This window comes from Tamandua tetradactyla, chromosome 2 (assembly GCF_023851605.1).
Source record: "Tamandua tetradactyla isolate mTamTet1 chromosome 2, mTamTet1.pri, whole genome shotgun sequence".
Taxonomy (NCBI): Eukaryota; Metazoa; Chordata; class Mammalia; order Pilosa; family Myrmecophagidae; genus Tamandua; species Tamandua tetradactyla.
In genome coordinates, this window is record NC_135328.1 from 112,135,005 (window position 1) to 112,156,016 (window position 21,012).

The 21,012-nt window shown below is 40.8% G+C and overlaps 1 long non-coding RNA gene across 2 annotated transcripts in view; it reads right to left on the reverse strand.

The window, feature by feature from the left end:
- Positions 1 to 21,012, reverse strand: part of LOC143673681 (uncharacterized) — a 61,492-nt gene that overhangs the window by 32,598 nt on the left and 7,882 nt on the right. For both annotated transcript variants that reach the window (XR_013170519.1, XR_013170518.1), the window contains exons 3-4: positions 11,756 to 11,842; positions 10,801 to 11,028 (exon numbers count right to left, since the gene is read on the reverse strand). This is a non-coding gene — a long non-coding RNA (uncharacterized LOC143673681). The remainder of the gene's footprint in view (positions 1 to 10,800; positions 11,029 to 11,755; positions 11,843 to 21,012) is intronic.

Genomic DNA, 21,012 nt, shown 5'->3' on the forward strand with positions numbered 1-21,012 from the left:
AGCTCTGTGAGACACCTTCTTCATGCAGAGCAAGTTCTGAAACAGCAAATAACTTAGGCCACCACCAGAAAGATTGGGCCAGACATACATGCTCCTTGCATGTACATGAAAGTTACTCTGCTTTCTGCAGAACCAGGACCATGAATCCACACTGGGAGCATGGGATCGCTCTGTGCCAAGCCAGTGAGGGGTGAAGAAGGAGCCAGCCAGGGCACCACAAAATTCTTCCACTTTTAAATATAATTTTCCTTGACTTAGTGCTCATCCTATTACTTCAGTCTTTTGACTGTTTTATGGAGTTTTAAGAAAGATGTTTCTGCCAATTCTTATTAATTTGTCAAAGTTTCTGTGGAGAGAAAGAGCCCTGGAGATTCTCATTCTGCCATTTTGATCAGGGAAGACCATACAGTGTTTTCTCTGGTTTCTTTCATTCAGAAAAATTGTTTTGATACTGTGCTGGTTTGAAATTGTTATGTACTCCAGAAAAGCCATGCTTTTGTGGGCGGGATCTTTTGATTAGGTTGTTTCCATAGAGATGTGGCCCACCAAATTCTGGGTGGAAACTTTTGATCATATTATTTCCAGAGAGATGTGACTCCGCCCATTCAAGGTGGGTCTTAATTAGATTATTGAAGTCCTGAGAGCCGACACAGAGAGCAGGCACAGACATTTGGAGATGTAGAAGGAAAGCTCCCCTGGCAGAAGCTAGAAAGACCCACAGGAGCTGAGACAGCTGTTTTGAAACAAACCCAGGAGGGCCAGCAGATGTCACCATGTGCCTTCCCATGTGACAGAGGAACCTGAATGCTGCCTTTGCTCCAATACGGTATCCTTTTGTTAGTGCCTTAATTTGGGCATTTTCATGGTCTTAGAATTGTAAATTTGCAACTTAATAAATCTAACAAATCCCCTTTATAAATAAATCTAACAAATCCCCTTTATAAAAGCCAATCCATTTCTGGTATATTGCATTCCAGCAGCTTTAGCAGACTGAAACAGATACTCATTCATGTTGTTGTGTGTATCAATAACCCATTGTTTTTCATTGTTGAGTAGCATTCCATTATACAGATATCCCACATGTTATATATTCATCTATTGATGTACATCTGGGGTTTTGTAGTTTCTGGCTATTATAAATAAAGTTTTTATGAATGTTCATGTACAGATCCTTGTATCAACATGTATTTCCTTATCTCTTGGGTAAATATTTAGAAGTAGAATAGCTTAGTAGGTAGGTTTTTGTCCGCGACTTCTCGCTCAGCGTCAAGCCCCCGGCCGGCGGGTGAGACAATGAGGAGAGACAGAGAGACGCAGACAAATCCGCGCTGGTGAGAAACACAGGTCCAAGACACGCAGCAGTTGTAAGCACAGACCTTTACTGGAGTTAAGCTTGCATTCTCTGTTACAGGTTCTGCGCGGGCGAAATATCCCGCGGGGGAACAACCTCTATGCGGCCGTCAGGCACGGCTCCCTGTGGGTCGTCTCCACCCACCCCGTCCGGGTAACCTCTTATATACTGTGCCCAAACCCAATAGGTTAGTGCCACGTATACAGAGGTGATTGGAAGATAGGGTTGGTGGGCGTGTGCGTCATTTGCGGAAGCAGGATGTGAGCGCCATCTTGGCTCACTCGATGGGCGGGGGGAACTCTAGAGCAGGCTGCAGCGTGTCCACTAGGCCAAACCCGGAAAGCGGCTCTCTACAGGTTTTAACAGTTTACTGACAAATTGCTTTCCAAATTCATAGTTTACATTTATTACTTCCTTCCTCAAATTCAATGTTATCCCTGTACTAAGCCATCACTTCAGTCAGAATCGTTTAATTGGTGGGCTGTTCCTAACATTTATCCCTAATGTGTCTGAGTATTTAGCTTTCTGCTGGTATTAGATTAGTATTGCTTTTCCTTAACATTTACTATTAAACATGAAATTACTAAGAATTTGGTGAATACACTAATTTTCAGTCTAAGATCCAGACTCTGGGTCCCTTCTTACTCTCATTGTGTAGAAGCAACCCAATTTACTTCTAGTAATAAGAATCAATCACCCCATCAGAGCTATTCACCCTTCTTTGCCTATTGGTTGAATGGGTTGTGGAGCCCAAAGCAACTCCATCTCAATGGAACAAGTGTCATGTCCCCTGGTAGAAATGTTCCTCCTTTGGTAACCAAGACCTCCAACTTGGAATAGGTATGGGAAGCAAAAAAAAAAAAAAAAAAAAAAAATCTGTAAATATGCCAGTAGATGTAATAATTAGAGGATCCAGTTCTTACACATTAGTTCCAAAACTGGCAAATTTTACCCATGGGAGGAAAAGTAGCATGTATTAGTCACTAGTTCAAAGCATACACACCATCCTGTAGGAGAGCAACCTAATCTCACAGAATGCTACCTCCTAGTTGTTGCTGACACCTGAGGTCAACCTCAGGTTGACCAACTGCCATTCTATTAGTCCACCTGCTTCTGAAATAGAAGGTACAATAATAAAACCAATGAATCCCATAGACATTTCTTTTGATGTGAAAATATTTTCTTTGGTCAAAGTCAATGTTGTAAGAGATACCATCATGATGAATAAATCTAAGTCCATGGATAGTGGTACATGCAAAATACTTTAGGCAGGGAAAGCAATTCTAAACCAATTACGATATATTCCAGTAAGTACAAATTACTGTCCTCAACTCTAAGGGGAAGAAGTCTAATATAATTAAACTGCCACCAGATGGTTGGCTTGACCTCTGGTGGAATGGTGCTATATGAGGGACTTAGGATTGGCTTCTGCTGTTGAAAGAGTAGGTGTACAGGATGAGGTATCCATATCAGCCTTAATGAGGAGAAGTCCATATTGTTGCATCCATGCAAAGCTTCTTTTCCTACAATTAGGGGCCATTTTGTTGAGCAAGCATCAGAGTGGCTAAGAGATGAGACTAACTGACATCCACAGAAAGGGTTTTCTTATCCTCATTGTCATGGTTAGGGACAGGTGTCAACTTGGCCAAGTTGTGGTACCTGTTCATCTGATTGGGCAAGTGCTGGCCTGTCTGTTGCAATGAGGACATTTCATAGGATTAGGTCATGATCACGTCAGCTACATCCACAGCTGATTCCATTTGTAATCAGCCAAAGGGAAGTGTCTTCTGCAATTAGTGATGCTAAATCCAATCATGGGAAGCCTTTTAAGGAGGACTCAGAGGAGACAGGTTGCATTCCTGCTTTGGCTGGTGAGCCTCTCCTGTGGAGTTCGTCCAGGCCATCCATTGGAGTCATCGGCTTCGCAGCCTGCCCTCTGGATTTTGGACTCTGCGTTCCTACGGTCACGTGAGACACTTTCATAAATTTTATATTTGGAAGTGTTCCCTGTTGATTCTGTTTCTCTAGAGAACCCTAACTAATACATCTTGGTACCAGGAGTGGTTCTTAAGGAACCGAATCTTAAAAATGGGTTTTTATGAATGGTTTTCTACTCTGACTGGGCTCAGAGATACTAAGGACTCTGATTCCTGTAATCAGAATGACACTCCCAATCCATGAACTGAGTTGGCAAAGGAGATAGTCAAAATATCATCATTCGATTCTCCTAATGCTTCGCTTGTACGAAGCCAGACTCTGGGGGATAATGTTTTTGACACCTTTACAGAGTTTTGTAGGAATAAGAGTTATAGAGATGTTGGTTGGTTGTTGTTAGATACACTGTCTACATTAAAGGGTGAAAGGGATGGGCTTAAGGCTTCAAACAAGAAGCTTAAGTGCCGTCTGAAAGATGTAGAGGTTTCTATGAGTATCCTGAAGGAAAATTTTATTTCCTGTAGCCGTAGACTTGAGATCTCTGAAAATCAGACTCAGAATCTTATTGTTAGAGTAGCAACTTTACAACATAAACTGAAATCTCAGTCTTGCATGGTGTCTGCCGTTAAAGTGAGGGCATTGATTGGAAAGGAGTGGGACCCTGAAAAATGGGATGGTGACATATGGATTGATAATGATGTTGGGGGTGAGGTTGAAACCCTAGACCATGCTGAGCCTTCTTTAGATAACCCTGTAATAGTCTGCCCTGAGGACATAGCCGCCCCACCTCCAGCCTGCCTTGAGGAATTGGACACCCAACCTCCTCCTGAAGGGATTAGCCCTAGAGTTATTAATCCTGTTTCACCAGATGAAACTGCAAATGAAAGCCCTGAAGCAAATGGCTTGGAAGATATTTCTAATTCTTTTCATGACCCACCCCCACCACCCCTCATTTCTTCTAGACCTATAACTAGACTAAAGTCCCAACAGGCCCCTAAAGGTGAGGTACAAAGTATCACACATGAGGAGGTACGTTATACTCCAAAAGAACTGTGTGAGTTTTCCAATTTATATAGACAGAAATCAGGGGAATATGTGTGGCAATGGATTTTAAGAGTGTGGGATAATGGTGGGAGGAATATAAGGCTGGATCAGGCTGAATTTATTGATATGGGCCCACTAAGCAGAGATTCTGCATTCAATGTTATAGCTAGAGCAGTTAGAAAAGGTGTTAACAGCTTGTTTGGGTGGTTGGTTGAAACATGGATCAAAAGGTGGCCAACATTACCTGAGGTTGAAATGCCAGAACTGCCCTGGTATAATGTAGATGAGGGAATCCAGAGGCTTAGAGAGATTGGGATGTTAGAGTGGATTTATCGTGCAAAGCCTGCTCTTACACCCCAGGAATGTCCAGAGGATGCACCTTTTACCAGAACAGTGAGAAATAAATTTGTGAGACTAGCACCATCATCCCTCAAGAGCTCTGTGGTTGCACTTCTCTGTAGGTCAGATATTACTGTAGGAACTGCTGTCACTGAGCTGGAATCCTTAAACACAATGGGGATGACAGGATCCCGAGTTGGCAGAAGCCAGGTGGCAGCACTTAATCACCAAAGACAGGGTAGACGTGGGTATTATAATAGACAACAAACTCAAAGGAGGCATCAAAATTATATGACACGCAGAGATTTGTGGCATTGGCTAGTAAATCATGGGGTGCCTAGAAATACAATAGAAGGGCAGTCTACTAAATTCTTGTTGGAGCTGTATAAACAAAAGAGTTCTAGGTCAAGGGAACAGAAGTCTAACCTGAATTACAAAAACACAGAGTCACGGCCCTTTAATCAATTTCCAGACTTGAAACAGTTTACAGACCCTGAGCCCCTTGAATGAAGGGGAGCCAGGTCCCTATGGGGAAGAAACCTGTTACACTGCCACAAATTTATACCGTTGACCTTCCTCTAAGTCTTCCCCAAGGAGACCGACGGCCTTTTACCAGGGTAACTGTGCATTGGGGAAAAGGAAATGATCAGATATTTCGGGGATTATTAGACACTGGTTCAGAAGTGACATTAATTCCAGGGGACCCAAAACGTCACTCTGGACCACCAGTCAGAGTGGGGGCTTATGGAGGCCAGGTGATCAATGGAGTTTTAGCTCAGGTCCATCTCACAGTGGATCCAGTGGGCCCCTGGACCCATCCTGTAGTTATTTCCCCAGTTCCGGAATGTATAATTGGCATAGACATGCTAAGCAACTGGCAGAATCCCCACGTTGGTTCTCTAACTCGTGCAGTGAGGGCTATTATGGTGGGAAAGGCCAAGTGGAAGCCACTAGAACTGCCCCTACCAAGCAAAATAGTAAATCAAAAGCAATACCGTATTCCTGGAGGGATTGCAGAGATAACTGCCACTCTTAAGGACTTGAAAGAGGCAGGGGTGGTGATTCCCACCACATCCCCATTCAACTCTCCTATTTGGCCTGTGCAGAAAACAGATGGATCTTGGAGAATGACAGTGGATTATCGTAAACTCAACCGGGTGGTAACTCCAATTGCAGCTGCTGTTCCAGATGTAGTATCATTGCTTGAGCAAATCAATACATCCCCTGGTACCTGGTATGCAGCTATTGATCTGGCAAATGCTTTTTTCTCAATAGCTATTAGTAAGGACCACCAGAAACAGTTTGCTTTCAGCTGGCAAGGTCAGCAATATACTTTCACTGTCCTACCTCAGGGGTATATCAACTCTCCAGCCCTATGTCATAATCTTGTTCGCAGAGACCTTGATCATTTCTCCCTCCCACAAGACATCACACTGGTCCATTATATTGATGATATCATGTTGATTGGACCTAGTGAGCAAGAAGTAGCAACTACTCTAGATTTACTGGTAAGGCATTTGCGTGTCAGAGGATGGGAGATAAATCCAACAAAAATACAGGGGCCTTCTACCTCAGTAAAATTTCTAGGTGTCCAGTGGTGTGGGGCATGTCGAGATATCCCTTCTAAGGTGAAGGATAAATTGCTGCATCTGGCCCCTCCCACAACCAAAAAAGAGGCACAACGCCTAGTGGGTCTTTTTGGATTTTGGTGACAGCATATTCCTCATTTGGGTGTGCTACTCCGGCCCATTTATCGAGTGACCAGAAAAGCTGCTAATTTTGAGTGGGGACCTGAACAAGAGGAGGCTCTGTGACAGGTCCAGGCTGCTGTGCAAGCTGCTCTGCCACTTGGGCCATATGATCCAGCAGATCCAATGGTGCTGGAAGTGTCAGTGGCAAATAGAGATGCTGTCTGGAGCCTTTGGCAGGCCCCTATAGGAGAATCACAACGCAGACCCTTAGGATTTTGGAGCAAAGCCTTACCATCTGCTGCAGATAACTACTCTCCTTTTGAGAAACAGCTTTTGGCCTGCTACTGGGCCTTAGTAGAGACTGAACGCTTAACCATGGGCCACCAAGTTACCATGAGACCTGAGTTGCCTATCATGAGTTGGGTGTTGTCTGACCCACCAAGCCATAAAGTTGGGTGTGCACAGCAGCACTCTATCATAAAGTGGAAATGGTATATACGAGATAGATCCAGAGCAGGTCCTGAAGGCACAAGTAAGTTACATGAAGAAGTGGCACAAATGCCCATGGTTTCCACTCCTGCTGCCACATTACCTTCTCTTTCCCAGACCAGAGCTATGGCCTCTTGGGGAGTTCCTTACAGTGAATTGACTGAGGAAGAGAAAACTCGGGCCTGGTTTACAGATGGCTCAGCACGATATGCAGGTACCACCCAAAAGTGGACAGCTGCAGCATTACAACCCCTTTCTGGGGTGTCCTTGAAGGACAGTGGTGAGGGGAAATCCTCCCAGTGGGCAGAACTTCGAGCAGTGCACCTGGTTGTTCATTTTGCTTGGAAGGAAAACTGGCCAGAGTTGCGTTTGTATACTGACTCATGGGCTGTTGCTAATGGTTTGGCTGGATGGTCAGGGACTTGGAAAGACCATAATTGGAAAATTGGTGACACAGAGGTCTGGGGAAGAAGTATGTGGATAGACCTTTCTGAGTGGGCTAAAAACATGAAGATATTTGTGTCCCATGTGAATGCACACCAGAGGGTGACTTCAGCAGAGGAAGATTTTAATAATCAAGTGGATAAGATGACCCGTTCTATGGATACCAGTCAGCCTCTTTCCCCAGCAACTCCTGTTATTGCCCAATGGGCTCATGAACAAAGTGGTCATGGTGGTAGGGATGGAGGTTATGCATGGGCTCAGCAACATGGACTTCCACTCACCAAGGCTGACCTGGCTACAGCCACTGCTGAGTGCCCAATCTGCCAGCAGCAGAGACCCACACTCAGCCCCCGATATGGCACCATTCCCCGAGGTGACCAGCCAGCTACATGGTGGCAGGTTGATTACATTTGACCACTCCCTTCATGGAAGGGGCAGCGATTTGTTCTAACTGGAATAGACACATACTCTGGATATGGGTTTGCTTTCCCTGCACGCAATGCTTCTGCCAAAACTACTATTCGTGGGCTTACAGAATGCCTTATCCATCGTCATGGTATTCCACATAGCATTGCTTCGGATCAAGGAACACACTTCACAGCAAATGAAGTGCGGGAATGGGCACATGCTCATGGAATTCTCTGGTCTTACCATGTTCCCCATCATCCAGAAGCTGCTGGATTGATAGAACGGTGGAATGGCCTTTTGAAAACTCAATTACGGTGCCAACTAGGTGGCAAAAACTTGAAAGGCTGGGGTAATGTTCTCCAGGAAGCTGTGTATGCTCTGAATCAGCGTCCACTGTATGGTGCTGTTTCTCCCATAGCCAGGATCCATGGGTCCAGGAACCAAGGGGTGGAAATGGGTGTGGTGCCACTCACTATTACTCCTAGTGATCCACTAGGAAAATTTTTGCTTCCTGTCCCTGCTACCCTGAGTTCTGCTGGTCTACAGGGTTTAGACCTGTGTGCTTTCTCCAGGAGAAACAACAGTGATACCACTGAACTGGAAGTTAGGATTGCCACCTGGCCACTTTGGGCTACTTATGCCTCTGGATCAACACACCAAGAAGGGGATTACATTGTTGTCTGGGGTAATTGACCCTGACTATCAGAAGGAAGTAGGACTGCAACTACATAATGGAGGTAAAGAAGAGTTTTCTTGGAATATAGGAGATCCCCTGGGGCGTCTATTAGTACTACCATGCCCTGTGATTAAAATCAATGGAAAACTGCAACAACACAATCCAGGCAGGACCACTAATGGCTCTGAGACTTCAGGAATGAAGGTTTGGGTCACCCCACCAGGCAAAGAACCACGGCCAGCTGAAGTGCTTGCTGAGGGGAAAGGGAACATGGAATGGGTAGTGGAAGAAGGTAGTGATAAATATGAACTTCGACCACGTGATCAGTTACAGAAACGAGGACTGTAATGCTGTTTTGTTTGTGTTATACTATTTAAGTTGTAAGATATCAAGTTTAAGAATGAATGTTGCCCAAGGATTTGCACGCTATTCTGGAGAGATTTAATGTGTTTCCAGTTATATGCAGGACAGTTGAGTATTGTCAGGTAAAAGAAAAAATGTGTGCTTATTTGTTTTCATTTGGAAATTAAGTATGGTCTAAGGTGATGTATATATATATATATGTGCCAAGTTGACAAGGGGTGGACTGTCATGGTTAGGGACAGGTGTCAACTTGGCCAAGTTGTGGTACCTGTTCATCTGATTGGGCAAGCGCTGGCCTGTCTGTTGCAATGAGGACATTTCATAGGATTAGGTCATGATCACGTCAGCTACATCCACAGCTGATTCCATTTGTAATCAGCCAAAGGGAAGTGTCTTCTGCAATTAGTGATGCTAAATCCAATCATGGGAAGTCTTTTAAGGAGGACTCAGAGGAGACAGGTTGCATTCCTGCTTTGGCTGGTGAGCCTCTCCTGTGGAGTTCGTCCAGGCCATCCATTGGAGTCATCGGCTTCGCAGCCTGCCCTGTGGATTTTGGACTCTGCGTTCCTACGGTCACATGAGACACTTTCATAAATTTTATATTTGCAAGTGTTCCCTGTTGATTCTGTTTCTCTAGAGAACCCTAACTAATACACTCATGGTTATTGAAAGATACCTCTACATGGACATCCTTTGGGAAACATTCACATGAAATACATGTATGTTCATTTTGTGCCCATTCCATGTGATCTAGCTACAGATCTTCTCCAGAACCTCATTGGATTATGTGGGTTCTCTAGGAAAGCAGAACTGATAGGATGGATCTGTAAATATTGAAATTTTTGTAAGAATTGTCTGAACCAACTGTGGAGATACACATGTCCAAATTCCATAGGGCAGGCTGCAAGCTGGGAACTGCAATGAAGGTCTTCAATGAATTCTCCAAGAGAAGTGGAGAAGTCTCTTCTGATGGCTGAGATCATCACTTCTCCATTTAAAGCCTTTAAGTGACTGGATGAGTCTCTCATTGTTGAACTGTAGATGTAATCAGCTACACATGCAATCAACCAACTGATAATTTAAGTCCACAAAACATCCTCACAGTAACAATCAGGCCAGTGTTTTCTTAACCAAACAACTGGGCACCATAACCTAGCCATGTTGACACGTGAACTTAACCATCACACTCATTTTCACTAATCTCATTTGTTCCGAGTTCCCAACTAACCTATTAAATAATTAGCCACTGTCAATGAGATAATATAGATACATACTTCAGGAAATACCTACTTCCACAGCAGATAAACACAGGTACTGTTTGAAGCTCAGTCCACTGGCAGGATTTTCCTTAACAACATTATTTAAGGACCACCTTATTGTCTTTGAAATATGGCAACAATGATATTTGATGCGGGCCAGCAAATTCTGTAGATCCATCCATAAATCAACCCTGAGCCCTTCATCCTCCATAAGCATCAATAACTTCCATTGAAGTCAAAAATAAATGTTGAAGTATGAATCACATACTCATATAATTTATTTATGCTTTCCAGATATATGCAAGTCCTATCTCAAATATATTATTTCATTTGATGGTGTATTACTGCTGCACAATTCCAATCTATGGTTTGATAAATCCTATAGTTCATGATGGGTAGCTCAGGATGCATAGTAATTTGGTATCCCATGGTCAAGGAGTCAATTTCTAGAACCTAGGAGTAAGCCACTGATCTTTTTCAAAGAAGAATTATCAGTAAAGGAAAACATGGCTTGGCTCCAAAACCATAAGGGCCTGTACTATGATTTTCCTAATTGACCTTTCAGAGGGTTAGTGCAACATCCTTAATTGCCACAATAAAATGGCATCTGCTAAATCATAAGAACCAAATAACAGGACATCTTGAATTCATATGAAAGCCTAGACCTGCAGCAGAGCCTTTTCGTTCCCAGAGCCTCACTAAAATGCCTATATGGGATATTCAGAAATGAATCAGAATAACAGACCCATTATGGTATATGATGCCTAAAAATTCCATAAAGCCCTGAAAGTTTATGCATACCTCTTTTTTCATGTCAAGCAATGTAAGGAACACCATATTGTCATTCCCATTATATTGAAATGTTTTCAATGAAATGGCAGGCCACTATCTTGCACACAAATCTTGTTACTTGTTGTCAATAATAACCAATCAGCATAATGTCATCAATGTAGTGCAACAGTATGGTATCCTCCAAGATACACAGATCATCATTGTCTTACAATAGAGAGTGAGAAAGTTGGCATGGACCTGAAATGGAAAAGGGAAAGAATACTATTAGTCTTCCCAAGTGAAGACAAATTCTTCTTGATAATTCTTGTCCATTGGTATAAAGTGCTTATGAGATCAATTGCTGCATACCAGAGGGCTACATGTTATGTTGACATGCTCCAGCAAATATATCACACCTGGAACACAGTTGCAATTGGGAGCACCACTTTGACTAAAATTTTCATTTCTTTAAGACCCATCAGCTTTTGTCTGGGACAAATAAGCAAATTAAAGCAGGATGTTATAATAATAATCATTACCCTTCATCCTGCAAATCTTAGATGGTGGCATTTCACTATTGCTTGCAATTTACTATTTAATTTGGGAGGTGAACTTCCAAGGACTCTGACTGGGCTCTTTGTAGAATAATAGCTACCACTCCATGAGTCAATGAGCCAATGTGGAGATTCTGCTGTTTTCCAAGCATGTATATTCTACCTCTTCTTCAGAAACTGGGAAAATAACCACCACAGTTGGGTTCACTGTAAGACAAATTTGGGCTAACACTCCATTGACCACCTGACTTCTATAGCCCCCACCCTGATCATAAGCAGAGATGTTTCATGGGTCACAACAGGTATTGACACCAGTTATAAGGTTCCATGTCCTAAAATCTCCCAAATGCATGAATATTTTGTCTCTTTATACAGTCATCCTGATAAATGATTCCAGATCACTTTAGTGAAATATTTGGAGGATGACTTACAGTATGTGTCTATGGCAATGTTACAAAATCCTTTTTCAAGGGAATCTAGTCTTCTCTTCAAGTTCTCTGTCTATGAACTGGCTGTTTCTGGGAAGCAGAAGAGAGGTTGTGAGTTTCTACTGCACCAATTCAAGACACTTTTCTGATAACTGGACCTAGAGTTTTCTGGTTATATAGGTCAAGTAATTCTTCGTTGGCCTGCCTTTCTATTTAATTCCTAGGAAAACTATGATCAATCAACTACCATCATAGATCACTGCAGGTAAAGACACCTTGATTGCCAGTCCACCCTTCCTGCGCATTATAGTAATTGTAGCCATTTGTCTCTGCTTGTAAAGTGCTACTGACACCTGATCCCTGGCATTTCAAGATCCCATCTTCCTATTGAAATCTGTGCTTTTCAAAGGCATCATCTACTGTCATCCTGAGACTACAGAGGAAGGACACTACAGAATTTTAAGGATGCTGGGGCTCCCCTCATCATGGTATTTGTCAATGGTTTAGTAAAGAAAGAAACCTTTACTTTTTTTTGCAAGCAGTACTCAGGAGGAAAGTAAGTGAATGGGATGAACAAAATAAATCCATTCCAACATTCTTATATCTCTGTGGTTTTGGATCCTTCTTCCAAAAAATGAAAGGAAAAAAAACGGCATCTTTGACTCATTATTCTTAGGCGAAGTCCGTGTTTCAATTAACCAATCAATCAAACTACAATTTCTACCACCTTGTGCTAGCACGTATAATCCAGATTCTCAGATAAATATACCTATACTGATAAATATTGAAATCTTACATTACATTCTTCCCTCCTTAGTCTTACTCATATAGATTCCATTTCCAAATATGTTTTCCAAGGACCTGCTTATAAAAATCAGCTAATATTTGTAGGTCTCTTGGTGAATAATATTTATTCCAGGAGCAGATCTTGCAATTCTCCCCCTGAGGTAGGCTGGCACCTGACTCAAATTTGGAAGAAACAAGAGATGGCCCTGATGAGTCTTGAAGAAAATAGATGTCTCCTTTCAAGGCAACTTCTTAGATGAATAAATTATAGGCTAAGTAAGGGATTGTATCTGCTGGCAATGGAATTTCTAGGGTATGTTGTGTTCATGGTCCTCAAATTCAACTGCATTTGCTCAAAATCCCCTATCCCAACTTTCTGGATTCTACTTCCCAATTAGTGCCTTAAAACCAACGTAAATAGCAAGTCAAACTTGCATGGTAACAGTACATGGTTCTGATCCTCAATCGTGATTTCTCACTGATATAAAAATTCTCATGAGTACCATAGCAGCTCTCTCATCCTCTGGTTATCTCTTGAGCTAAGAGTTTAAACCCCCGGGTTTATCGTTTTCTTTCTGTAAGCAGTCCAACACAGTCAGAAAGAGCCACTTTGCTTACATAGTCAAATGTGATAGCTACTGGTTTTCCCAAAGCCATGTTTTCAAATGGCACATCATCCCAGACAACCCAGGTTATAATTTAAGTAACTGTGATGCCAATGCCACTTCACGTGACAGATTAATTATAGTATCCCATTTTCCACCTGAAAAGAAGTTCTTTAATGTGTTCAAGTTAAAACAAGCAAGCAATCTGAGCTCAGAATTCCTTCTTCAAGATCTGTTTCCTGGAACTAATCCTGATACCAAAAAGCAAAACAAAACAAAGCAAAATGTTGCATCAGTCAAGAATTAACTAGGAAAATACAAATCAATTTACATGTTATAAACAAAGGAAAATTTATGGTAGGACTAAGAAACAAAACAGGAGATTATGAAGCAATCCACAGATAAGCAACATTAGAAAAGCCAATACCACCTCCTATGCCTAAATAAAGGAGAATTTGGTTTTACTGAAGTCCCAAAGCCTCACCTGGGGGAGCTGGATGCTCTAAATGAAAGATTATCTGCCAGGAGCTCAAGGTAGGAAGGAGATGCAGATGCTACCAGAGACACAAATTAAGACCAAATGGGAGAAGGAGAAATCACCCTAAACACTCTTCTTTTTGTCCTCCAGCCTCTTTTCCCATTGACTGACCTTACCTAGTAGCTAGATAGTAATTCCTTTTTATACAGAATGGAAAAGGGGATATGAAGTTAATTGATCTGAAAACAATCAGGCAAGAGGTTAGCATGCTTCCCTCAAGAGATGATTAATGGAGAGTTTTCTGTGATTCAATTTGGAGATTTAGCTAAGCCAACTTAGATGTATCTAGAATACCTTGTACCCACTTCCTATATAGTTACTTTCTGTGTCAAGCACATGTTTCATGTTCAATGCAAGGCAGCAGATTTGGTTTCACTAAAGAAGTATCATAAGCTACAGGAATTTAGACAGGGAAGTTTGGGGGGGCTTTGTTCATTGGCCATAAAAGTTTACTAATTTGTAGTAGGTATGTTAAATGCAGATTTGACCTGTAATTCTTCCAATATCACCACTATTAAAATAATTGATGACCAACACACTCAGATTTGAGTAAATATGGAAAAAGTGCATAAAGCACATTTAAAAACATACCACAAATTCATCCCAATATTAGAATTACTGAACTTGAGTTTCAGTATCAGTGATTTACCTCTCTGAGTCTCAGTTTATGCTTACCCCCCTCTAAAATAGTTTAGAATAATTTGTAAGTGCTTTCCATTTGTTTGCTCAATAAGTATTGTTCCCAGGCACCCTAGCTTAACTGACTTCAGTTAAGCACAAGGGACATAATGGCTTAGCATTTTATATCCATAAAAAGTTTCATGAAACAAACTACTATGGTTACTAATGAAATAAGTAGGCAAACGTATATTAAAATGTAACTGTTCTAGGTGCTATTATGGAGAAATACATGGTTTCATGAGGGGTATTTGGTCTGGCTGGAGGAGACAAGGAAAGAATCCAAGAAGAGATGATCCTGGATAAACAGGATCAACAATAGGGAAAGAGATGTGAGAAGAGTGGCCAAGTAGGTACAAAAGCCCTGTGGCTGGAGGGAATGTGGCATGTAGAAAAGGCTGAAAGAAGGGCAGTGTGACTGGAGACCACAAAAAAAAGGATGGGAACATGGCACACGCCAATGCTGGAGAGGTAGGCAAGTGTCAGAATATAAATAGCCAATGGGCCTGTGGAGGAACATTGCTTTTATCCTCAAATCTGAATGGGATTGGGGTAGTAATCACATGGATGTGTCAGAGATGTTTCCTAGCTCCTGACTTCCACATGTTGGTGGATGGTAGAGCATTCAAAGGTGTCTTACTGATGACATTTACTTGAGAAAGACCAAAGTAAAGGGGTAGAAAACAGAGTAGTTGTATGTTCTTGGACATATTTGGTTTGGATGAATTAGAGCTACTTTAAGGAAAACTGCCCAAAAGGCAGACAGATATTGAGGTGTGAAACAAATGAACAGTCTGTGCTAGAAAAAGATATTTGGGGTTCACCAGCTTAGAGACGTTAACTGAAAATGTGGACAAGAATAAGACTGGGAGGAGAATAAGAAGAGAAGGCAAAAATAGGAACTTGGAAGAACTCTAGCAGTCAAGGATGAGGTACAGGAGGTAGAGCCCAAAAGGGAATCAGGCAAAGAACAAGCAGATAGGTAGGAGAAATGCCAAGAAAATATCGTGTCACAGATTCAAGATATAGAGCCTTTCAAGGAGGATGAGTCAAACGCTGCTGAGAAGTTAGGAAGGGGAGAATTGAACGAGTCCATTCAATATGGTAAAATGGATATCATTGGTGACATAACTGAGAGCAGTTTTGGTGGTGTCAGAGAATAAGAAGTCCAATCAAGGTGAGCAAGTGTTAGGTGAGGACATGGAAATTGTGAACAGAAACATCTCTTTTAAAAAATTTGTCTGCGGACTGGAGGAAAATGAGAATGCAGTATCTGAAAGGCATGGAGTATTCTTTTCGTGGTTCATGAAAATAAGAGACCAGCATGCTTAACGATTGATGGGGAATATCCAACAAGAAAAAACAATCAATAGCATAAAGTTCTGGAGAAAGTCGGAAGGGATAGAATTCAAAGCACAGATTTATTTTTAGATAGAGGCAATAGCTCCATTGTAATGAGAGGGGAAAAGAACAGGATAAATGCAAATTTATATTTGTTTGTTTCATATTGGGAAGATGCTTTGTTGTTATTGAGGAGATGATAGTGTTGTCTTGAGAAGGCTTTTGATTTCTCTGCAAAGCCGATGTTCTCTTCCTAGAGAGACAGAGGAGAATAACTTGGTTGGAGGTTGGGGGTGAGAAGACATTGAGAAGGGATGAAGGAAAACAGGAAGCAAAGGGGCAGGACATTTCCAACTCTGGTTTTCAATTATTTTATTACTCATCTTCTTAATTCGTGTACCCGGTCTTCAAATCAGGAAGTGCTTACTTCAATAAGTATCAGGGTCCTTTGGAAAGATTAGTTTGTGTCTCATGAAGGCTTCTCTCTCTTTCTTTCACTAGCTTGCTTACTTTCTCTCAAAAACGCACTCTGAGCTCTTTGAAGGATCATGTTATGTGACTAGTACTGTTAAACATCAGTCTAATGCCACAAATTTTATAGTTAAAATCACAACAGAATTCAGCCCCCTACTAACAAGGAACTTAACAAACTACTGTTTGATATTTGCCAGATATGTACAAAAATCTCTTGGGAGCGTTATGGTCCTGTTTATCCCCGTTGAAGCTGTGACAGAGGCAGTGCCTTAACCCAGAGCCTGTACAGCCTTCACGCAGCCTCTATTAAAACTGCAAAGAAAACAAAAAAAAAACAGCCACAATTTTTTCTTTTCACCCTTTCCCCTACATCCGGTATCCTTGTCCGAGAAACCTAAGTGAGAGCTTTTTAAACTTCAATGTGTTACAAGGTAATAGAGGTTGTATGAAAAATGCATGACAGGTAAAATAAAGTGCTTGAAAAACTAACATCTCTGTAAGTGAATCCTGGCTTTATATTGATCTGTGGCTTCCAATTAGTGAAGTTGCTGCCTAAATTATACCAAGATTCTTGTTGCAGGCACTAACATTTCCTCCAAAGAACCAGCGCGGTTTCTGGATAACATTACTGGCTATAGAATTTCTACCATGTTGACACAACTTGAAAGTGAACTTGGCAGATTTCATTCTTATAATTCAAACTAAGAGAAATCTTCCAAATACAAAGGAAGGAGACTGTTCCCTCCTATTTTATCAACTGATATAAAATTTATGAAGCTCTATCTAGCTTGAGTCTTCTAGCTACTGACAGATTTGATTAGAATTTGACTCAAGAATAAGTAGTAATGGAACTGTCCAAGTATAAAGAAGTTGCTACTGAAAATTGGTTTCTAAAAAGGGCAGCAGTTAGAAAAGAAGTACAGAGAAGTTAGAAATCTACTGTCAATACTGCCATCCTCAATTATATTAACTATTGCAATTAAAGGCCAGTGAGTTTAGGAAGATGTTTATTAAATAATGCAATTAAAAGCTAGTGAGTTTAGGATTCAACCTATATGCAGAATATTTGGTATGTCAGTGTTCAGTTGGCTGGTGTAAAAAATTACCATTCGCTTGATGGTTGAAAACAACATAAATCTATTGTACAGTTCTGTGGTTTCGAAGTCTGACATGGATCTCACTGGGCTAAAATTAAGGTATCAGCAGGGTTGCGTTCTCCCTGGAGGCTCTGAGGGGAGAATCCATTTTCTTGCTTTTTCCAGCTTCTGCAAACCACCTGCATTCCTTTGTCTGTGGCCCTTCTTCCATCTTCAAAGCCAGAAACATAGCATCTCCCTGACCCTTTCTGTCTAGTCACACCTCCCTCTGGCTCTCCTCTGCCTCCCTCTTCCACCTTTACTAGCCTTGGGATTACCTTGGGCCCTGCCAGACAACACAGGATACCTGCTACATTTTAAGGTCCCCACTTTATGATATCAGCAAAGCCTCTTTTGCCACGGAAGGTAGCACTGTAACTGGTCCTGGGATTAGGGCATGCATATCTCCAGGGAATTATTATTCTGCCTAGAATGCTTGGGAAAGTGGAATGGCGCAATTCTTACAGAAATTTATTATAGCAAGGTTTCTGCTTTCTAAGTATCATATTCAAAGAGGAGACAAAAACATTTTAAAGGCTTTTTTTTTTCCATAACCATGCAGGGCATCAGATAATCAGTCCACTCATTTTCAGTGACAAGAATGCTAAATAAAAAAGGATTCCTTTGGCAAAATGAAACTAACTCAGAAGATATGAATTGGTGATTGAAAAGCTATCGGGGATGCCCACAGGATGTCATACATCTCCTTTTCAGGAAATTACAGCAGTAGAGAAAGCAGACAGAGGCCATAAAATGGTAATAAAAATGTATTTTAATTAAATTATTCCACAATAAAACTAAAAGGAATCTAAAAACAACAGCTGATTATTATCCTCATCATGCTTCTTGAATGGTCTCTGCAAGAAATTATTTTGAGATGAGAGCTGAGATGGTTACAAACTATTTCACCCTGGCTGTTCTCTCTCTCTCTCTCTCTCTCTCTCTCTCTCTCTCTCTCACTGTCTCTCTCACTCCTTCCCCCTCTCTCCCCCTCCATCCACTTTCCCTTTGTGTCTTGCGGGAAGCATGATCTGAGTGAGGTTCAGATGCATGAATTCATTATCATGTAAAGCACAGAAAATCAGGAGACTTAACATTACTGTGTGTTAAAGCTGGCATCAAGTCAAGCTGTTGTTTTAACTGCAGCAATTTATACCATTAAAAACAGTTTCAGATTCCAATGATACAAATGCCAGGAAAGTTGGGTTTCCAGAAAACAATAACTTGTATTTTTTATCATCATAATCCCGATCTAAATTTGCTTATTAAAAAAAACCTACAGTTAAGTGTCCACATTTTTCAAATAAAGAAATTGGGACATGTGCTGTAACAAAGGATGTTACATCATATATAAATTTAAATGAAAAGTGTTAAAAAATCATAAAACTAAATTGCTTGTAGCTGCATATTGAATATATTTACTTTATTGAAAGAAAATAAAATTCTAAGAAACCAAGACTGTCCTGGAAAACTCAGAGGGAAAACTCATACTCCCCCTTAGTTCTACCAGGCAATTCAGAACGCTATTGGGCTGTAAAGACACAATTTATTTTGTGCTGTGTTGGCCAGTTTCTCAAAAGCGTCAGGAAAATAAAAGTCTTTATATTCCATGTGAAATCATGTGAACTGAGTATTTGGCTAGCTTAATTATCCCAAGAGTGTGGTTCAGTAGTTCAGTGTCTGGCACACTAAATACTCAATACATGTAGATTGAGTCAATGAACAAATGCATGAACAGTTTAAGATTAACCACACAGAAAGCAAGCCAGATTTCATCTCTGCCAGGACTGTGGGAAAAGCTCAGGGGATCCACCTAGAGGAATGACTTTTCAAGATAGATAGTCCTAAAAGGATGGGCACATTTACCCTAAGTATTTAATAACTAATTTCACTGATGTATATAACTGGTATAACCATGAAAATATTTGATATTTTAATAAAAAATATTCCGTCAAAGTCTCCTTTCCCCTGGATTTCAAACTCCTTAGTGATATCTCAGATCAATTTCATAAAATTTCAGACTGACTTTGGTGTGTCCATTTAAAAGCTTTACTCTCTTACTCAATTCAGAACTCCCCCACATTGCAAGGTTCTTCTCTCCCTCTTTTCCCCATTCTTCGATTCTCCCTACAGTGCTCCAACCATCAAGAGCACTGACTAACATTATGTGGACAGATCTAAGTTTGTTCCACGAACTCCTGTTTAGAATTTCAGCCAATTGCTTTACCTGCTTGTGCCTTGATTTCCTTATTTCTAATAATAGGGATAATAGTATCTACTTTAAAAAGTCAGGATTAATCACAATGATATTTTTAAGAAAGTTAGCCCAGTACCTGGCACATAGTAAGTGTCCAATGAGTAGCAGAAGTATCACATCCCAGCGCTCATCACTTTGTAGGCATTCAATAAATATTTGCCCAATTAATTGATTCAAATAGATGTAAATTAATTTGAAGTTTCCAGGCAGATGATCAATAGTAGAAATATCAGAGCCAATCCAAATGTCTTTTTTCCCACATATAAGGACCAGTTGCTATGAATAATTTTAATGTTTTAGGCTTTCATATGGATGGGCTTTTAACTTGTGACACTCAGCTTGAGATTTTTATTCTGTTTCCCATGCTTTGTTACTTATTTTCAAATGCCTGACCTTTTGCATGTAGTGGCAGGACATTATGCCATAGCTCCTCTCATATGTGGAACACAGGAACAGTGGTCCAGGTTTTGACAAGGACGCCCAGACATTTAGTGACTCACACAGTGTCAAGGTTCACATATCCATTGTACAATTAAATCATATAAGCCATCTACTTTTGAAGACTGATATTAAGCTGCTTGCCAGCGCTATCACCCTGAACTCATAAATCTCCAGTCCCTAATGATACACGTTTTCTCTTCCTGAAACATCTGCAATCAGAAATAATGGTGTTTTAGTTTCCTAACAGCCAAAACAAATTCCATACAATGGGTTGGCTTAAACAATGAGAATTTATTGGCTTACGGTTTTGAAACTAGAAGTCCAACTCAAGGCCTCATCAAGGCAGTGCTTTCTTCCAGAAGAAGGGGGCATTCTGGAGCTGGCTGCAGGTGATCCTTGGTCCTTAGCTTTTCTATCACATGATAAGGACCATAGCAGCCTCTCCTAGCGTCTCTCTTCTCTTCTGGGTTCTTCTGACTTCCAGCTTCTGCCTGCTCCCTCTGACTTTCTCTCTGTGTGTGGCCTTCCCCATAAGGCCTTCAATAATAAGATTAAGATGTATCCTAGTCAATAAGACCACATGCTAAATGAAGTAACCTCATCAAAGATCTTATTTACTATGGATTCACATCCACAGGAATGGATGAAGTTTAAGAACATGTTTTTCTGGGGTACATAATTTCTAAGCCATCACAGATGGTATATACAACTGCAAAGTGATGGTGTGATGGCATATCCAATTAGGAAAAGGAGCAGCACCAATATATGAATGCTTTTTAATTCACTATATATATGTATGTGTATGTGTATATATGTATATACTGCTATAATTAACTACATGTACTGCTATAACTAATTATGCTTCAACACACACTATTTATTGTTAATAAGGGTGGATATAAAAACACATTTCAATCAGTTTTCCTTATGATTTTTTAATTAAAGATTCATCTTCTTGGCAGATATAATTAGATAACAATTGTTTTTATTTCCTGGTGTGGATA